The sequence below is a fragment of the Rhinolophus sinicus genome, chromosome 8 (genome assembly GCF_057876585.1).
Source record: "Rhinolophus sinicus isolate RSI-liver-muscle chromosome 8, RSI-T2T, whole genome shotgun sequence".
NCBI classification, from domain to species: Eukaryota; Metazoa; Chordata; class Mammalia; order Chiroptera; family Rhinolophidae; genus Rhinolophus; species Rhinolophus sinicus.
The window spans coordinates 1,133,672-1,139,522 of record NC_142508.1 but is presented as its reverse complement, the minus strand read 5'-3'; positions in this window follow the sequence as shown (position 1 = coordinate 1,139,522).

Genomic DNA, 5,851 nt, shown 5'->3' with positions numbered 1-5,851 from the left:
CTGGCCAGTCTGGCTCCAATTCGTCACTTCTCCCTGGACCCACCCATTAAGCCAGGCGACTTTGCAGTGCCTCCCATTCTGATCCTGGCTGACTCGCTGACTAACGGCATGCTACCGTGTCTCCCCAAAAATAAGACTGGGTCTTATATTAATTTTTGCTCCAAAAGACACATTAGAGCTGAGAGTCCAGCTGGACCTTATTTCAGGGAAACACGGTACATACCTTGCTGCTGAGTATCACTACGGTCACCTTCGAAGCACTCCCTTGGAAAGCTACGCACCAACGCCAGTGCCTAGTCCACGCTTCAAAGCAATTGTGAAACTTTTTTTCTGGAATGGCCATCAGAGCTGTCGTCGTATTACCATTGATGCCCTGAATGTCATCAAAATGTCTTCCTTTCAGTATTTCCTTTATCTTCAGGTAAAGAAAGAAGTCATTGGGGGCCAGATCAGCTGAGTAGGGAGGGTGTTCCAATACAGTTATTTGTTTACTGGCTAAAAACTCCCTCACAGACAGTGCCGTGTGAGCTGGTGCATTGTCGTGATGCATGAGCCATGAATTGTTGGCGAAAAGTTCAGGTTGTCTAACTTTTTCATGCAGCCTTTAAGCACTTCCAAACAGTAAACTTAGTTAACTATTTGTCCAGTTGGTACAAATGCATAATGAATAATCCCTCTGATATTAAAAAAAGGTTAGCAACATCGTGCTGACTCTTGATTTGGACTGACAGAACTTTTTGGTCGTGGAGGATTGGCTGACTTCCACTGCGCACTTTGATGCTTTGTTTCAGGGTCATATTGGTACAGCCATGTTTCCTCACCAGTGATAACACAGCCCAAAATATCATCTTGCCTCTCCAATAGGGCTTGGTAGATTTCGACTCTCCTTTGCTTTTGTTCATCGGTGAGCTCCTTTGGGACCATATTTGCAAATACCTTTCTCTTGCCAAGATTTTTCAGTTAAGATTTTCCTTGCCTGACCACTACACTGTACACCTGAAGCTGAAGTTGAACAATAATGAATGTCAACTACAATTATATACATATGTGTGTGTGTGTGTGTGTGTGTATATATATATATATATATATTTACATACATATGTATAAGAAGCAGAATACAGCTTTAGGAACAGAGACAGTGGAAATGTAATGGCTGTGTGTGATGTCAGCGGGATAGTGGATGAGCAGAGGGGGGTTGTCACTGTGTGAGGGGTATAAATGATAAATGTCTAACTATTACATTGTTTTGTGCACCTGAAGCTAATTTTAAAAATGTTTAAAAAAAAAAGATTTTCCTAACTGTTTCTCTATTGATGTTTACTTGGTCTGCTGTGCTTCTCACAGTCGGCGGACGATTTTGACTCATACTTCGACAAATTTTTAAATGTTTTTGTCAGCTCTGCTCGTTACTGGCCACCCTGACCTCTCTTCATCAGTGACACATTCTCTCCCCTCAGGAAAATGTTTCATCCATTTGTACACTGCCGTTTTTTTCATGGCATTACCCCCACAAACTTGGACTAACATGTCCCTGATTTCACTTCCACTCTTGCCAAGTTCAATAAGAAATTTAATGTTTGTTCATTGCTCTAATTCAAGCTCAGACATTCTCATGATGGCACACAAAAACACACAACAACAATAATGAATGCCACTCAGCAAGACACTGCCACACGTCGACACAAACACAGCTGTGAGACACTGATAGACCCAGGTAATGAAACCTGCCCGAGCTGTTTGTACAGCGCTGCCAATGGAAGCGCACGGTGGCATGTTCGCAAGCTTCACTGTCAGGCCTCGTGGTGCCAGCTCGAAAACTAGACTGTGACATTCATTCACTTCAATTCTGACTTTTAAAGCACAGTCTGGTCGCAAATGATCCGGGATTCTTCAGTGTGCTCCCAAGCACTTCTTACCGCCTCACCCTGTAAACGCTTCCCTTTCGGAGGCCCTTCCCCGCCACCGTCCTTCTCAGTCTCTCTTCTAAGATCAGCAGTTGGTCTAATTCTGCCGGGCCTCCAATCAGTAACGTTACCTGAGAACCCACCAGGGCATTTTCATCGACTACAGTAAATTCTGAATCTTTCACAAGATTTTCCATTTACGCTTTGCAATCTACTGTCCTCGTGTTCTTAACAGTTTACAGTGTCCTCTGTCTGTGAGAGCCTCGCAAGGATGCTGACGGCACAGATGACAGGGACGTGGGAAGGGATGTTTGCATAAAGCTGATTTTATAAATGGTTCAGTAGAGAAATTTGATAATGAAACCGGATGTCAATACCTCAATGTTTTCATAATCTCCCCTATGTTTTAGAAAGATCTTTTAGAAACAAAAATTTGTAGTAAAAGTTTTTTATCTAAAAATAAAACTCGATACTTTTCATTTTAAAATAGCATGTATAGTGTGATCCTCTTATCTCAAATTAATTTTCACAATCCATCCGTCTGCATATAGGCATTGGGAATGTGGCTAAATGACGGTCACCCAGAGGCCATGAGAACTTCTGGCTGGTGGGATTTTAAGTGTGTGTATGTGTTTGCTTTCTTATTTGTATACTTATATATTGTTAGGCATTTTATAACAAATCTATCATTTCACAAAAATAGTAAAGTTATTCTTTAAAACCAAAACTCGAAAATATGCAAATAAAGATCTAAATCTATTCATTCAATAATTTACTAACAATTTATTAAAGTAAAGAAATCAGGGAAGAGTTTAGAAATGTATATACACCAAATAAACAGTAGGTACTAGACAGCAAAGAGAACAAGTAAAAACTTTTGGGATCATATAAACTAAAAGGTAGAAAAACTTGAAAGACAGAAAATGAGGAAGAAAAAATACAATGAGAGGGAATAAAAAGAAATAATACAACTGGGGGACAGTTAAAAAAAATATCAAAGAAAGCCAAAGAAACTAAAACTTATATGGATTCACCAATTCTGGTTTTCACTCTGACATAAAGAGCTTGCAGCCATCACTCCCATCCTCACAACAAGAAAAAAGCTGAACAAACTGAAAATCAACAGCTCTTCTTAGAATGAACAGAGGTTTGAGGTCACAGGGCAAACCACCTGGAAAACTGGGGCGAGAAGTGAGCACAGGGAGTCACAGCTTAGGGGCGTGAAAGCCCCCACTGGAGCTCCCAGCAGGCGGGCGCACTTCAACAGCAACTGACAGTGCGGACTAGCTTAAGGGTTAAAAATCCCCGGCGCCCTGCCTTAGGGGCCCCCACACACTCATAAGCTTCACCCCCAGGAGCCTAACCAGGTTCTGATGGTGAATGTTGCAGAAAAATCCCTAGTAGCTCCCACAAATATACTGAGTCCTGCTAATGGGCTCCCCTAGGTCATATGCGACTCAATTAAGTGACTGTGGCCAGGACACTGTCATTTTCTGACTGGCGTAGGCTGGTCGTTTGTTTCATCCCAGGACTGTAAAACCCCCAGTGCTACTGGTGAAGGACTAATGGAGGCTGAAAGGAGAAGTAACTATGTCCCCTTAACATATAAGGAACCCACAGTTTAGGAAAATAGAGTAACTTGTCACTATTCAGACACATAGAAAATAAGTCTGGATTTTAACAGCGGTCTTCCTATCTGGACCCAAAGCTCTCCCGCTCTTCTCTCTGCGCTATCCTAACACTCACGGGCACAGAATGCAAAGCCTCAGGACTGCAAAGAGACTCTTACTTGTTTCTAAACCTATCACCAATTGGAACATAAATCAAGGTTACAGTATTTGTTGGAAAAAGTTTGAACTTTTATGCGAAAGATTAATACCTTAAAATTAACTTCATTATGAATTTAATTTGGCTTATCAAAAAAATTTAGCTTGTTTTTAGTCTCTTTTTACAAACTTCCAAACAGGAGTGGCCAGCTTAGAAAATTTAATACCACTAAGAAAATAATTATCTTAAGTGGAGCTTCAAATTATCTTCTTTCTTGGATATAACAATATCGTTTATTCCAAAGTTATGTCAAACATTTTAACTTTTAGGTCTTTAACAATCAATGATCAATTTCCATTCAACTTGGTAACTTCTTTTGATCTCACTTTCAGGGAAGTAAAAAAGGGGAGGGGAGTACTGCTCACATTTTGTATGTTTTCTTTGTACTTTAAGCTGAACTTTGTTTCAATAAAAGTACAAACATAAGCTTAAATAGCACAATTGAGTCATTGTCATTATTTTTTTTCCTATTGATTCTTGCTTCTGGCCACAATGCAGTATTAGAGATCAGATTTAAGCCCTTACTTCAAACAACTAAAAAATCAGACACAATACGTGGAACAGCGGTTTTCAGACACTGAACAATAGGCCGTGCGGACTGTGATCCTTAAGAGAAGGGAAAGCGAAGTAAGCCATGGCGTTTCTAGGCCACAACCAAAACAGTGGCCAACAGTCTAACTGACGTGAGGGTACAGAGTTACAAATTCTAGGAGGCCACACCAGCACAACAGAGAAAAAAGACCCTCAGACAGACAGAGAGCCACGGAGACCTAGACAGGGTCCTTCTTTAGTTTTCACCTGAGTTCTGATGGGCATGTGCATGTGAGGACACGCCCCACTGACGGGGGAAGGCAGAGCAATTCTCAGAGCCCACACAGGCTGGGAATATTCCAATTTCCCAACAGGGTGTGTAGAATCCTAACACTTGGGGCATCCAGTAAAGCACTCAGAGCGTTTTGCTTAGGTAGTGGGAAAAAAGTACCCATGGGCTAAAGGCAGCAAATTGTTTCCAGGTGACTTACATGTGTCTCACACAAAGCTGAAAATCATTTAAAGGAACATGCAAAGGCCAACACCCAACAACACACAATTCACAGTGTATGGCACCTAGTCAAAGCTGACCAAGCGCACAAAGAAGCAGGAAAATACAACCCATAATGAGAAGAAAAAGGCATCAATGGAAATAGACCCAGAAACTACATAGATGGTTACAGTTAATAGACAAGTATATAAAGATGCCAATATAAGTATATTCCACATTTTCAAGGAGCTGGAGGAGAGCGCAAGCATATTAGGAGACGTACAGAAGACATGAAAGCAACCCATTCTGAACTTCTAGAGATAAAAAGCACACCGGAGATGAAAAATACATGAGATGGCATTAAATACTGTAAAAGAAAAATTTAGCAAACTTGAAGACATAGCAATAGAAATTGTCCAAAATGAGAGAAAAAAATTAAAAACTAACAGAGCATCAGTGAGCTTATATATACATATATGCTCCTTGACCTTCGATGGGGTTACATCCTGATAAACCCATCATACGTTGAAAACACCCTAAGCTGTCCACCATCACAGAGGGTCTTACTGCACACAGCCTAGGAAAAGGTCCAAATTCAAACTTAGAAGAATGGTTTCTACCAAATGCGTATCGCTTTTGTACCATCGTAAAGTCATAAAACATGTCGGGGACATCTGCATATATACATATATATAAAGAAGTCTGATATAAATGTAACGTGTCCACAGCAGAGAAGGGTGGAATGGGAGGCAGAGAAGATACTTGAGTAATATGGCTGAAAGCTCGTCAAACGTACTGAAAACTACAGATCCAAGCAGCCAGTCACCTCCCAGCGCAAGTGAGCTCGTGAAGGACACCCCCGGGCTCATACAAGCGCCCCGCTTCAAGGAGCATCACGGGTGTGGCACTGACGGGGACACCACCGGCAGGACCGCCGAGGCCCGGCTCTCCCACCGCCTCCCACCTGCGCCAGCACGTACAGCGCAGCCACGTGCCGGCTGGGCTGCTGAGCATGCGCGGTGCGGGCGCGGCTGAGCGGGCTGCGACCAGAATGTGGCGCGGTACACGGGGCGGGACTAGGTCTTGGGCATGCGCGCTG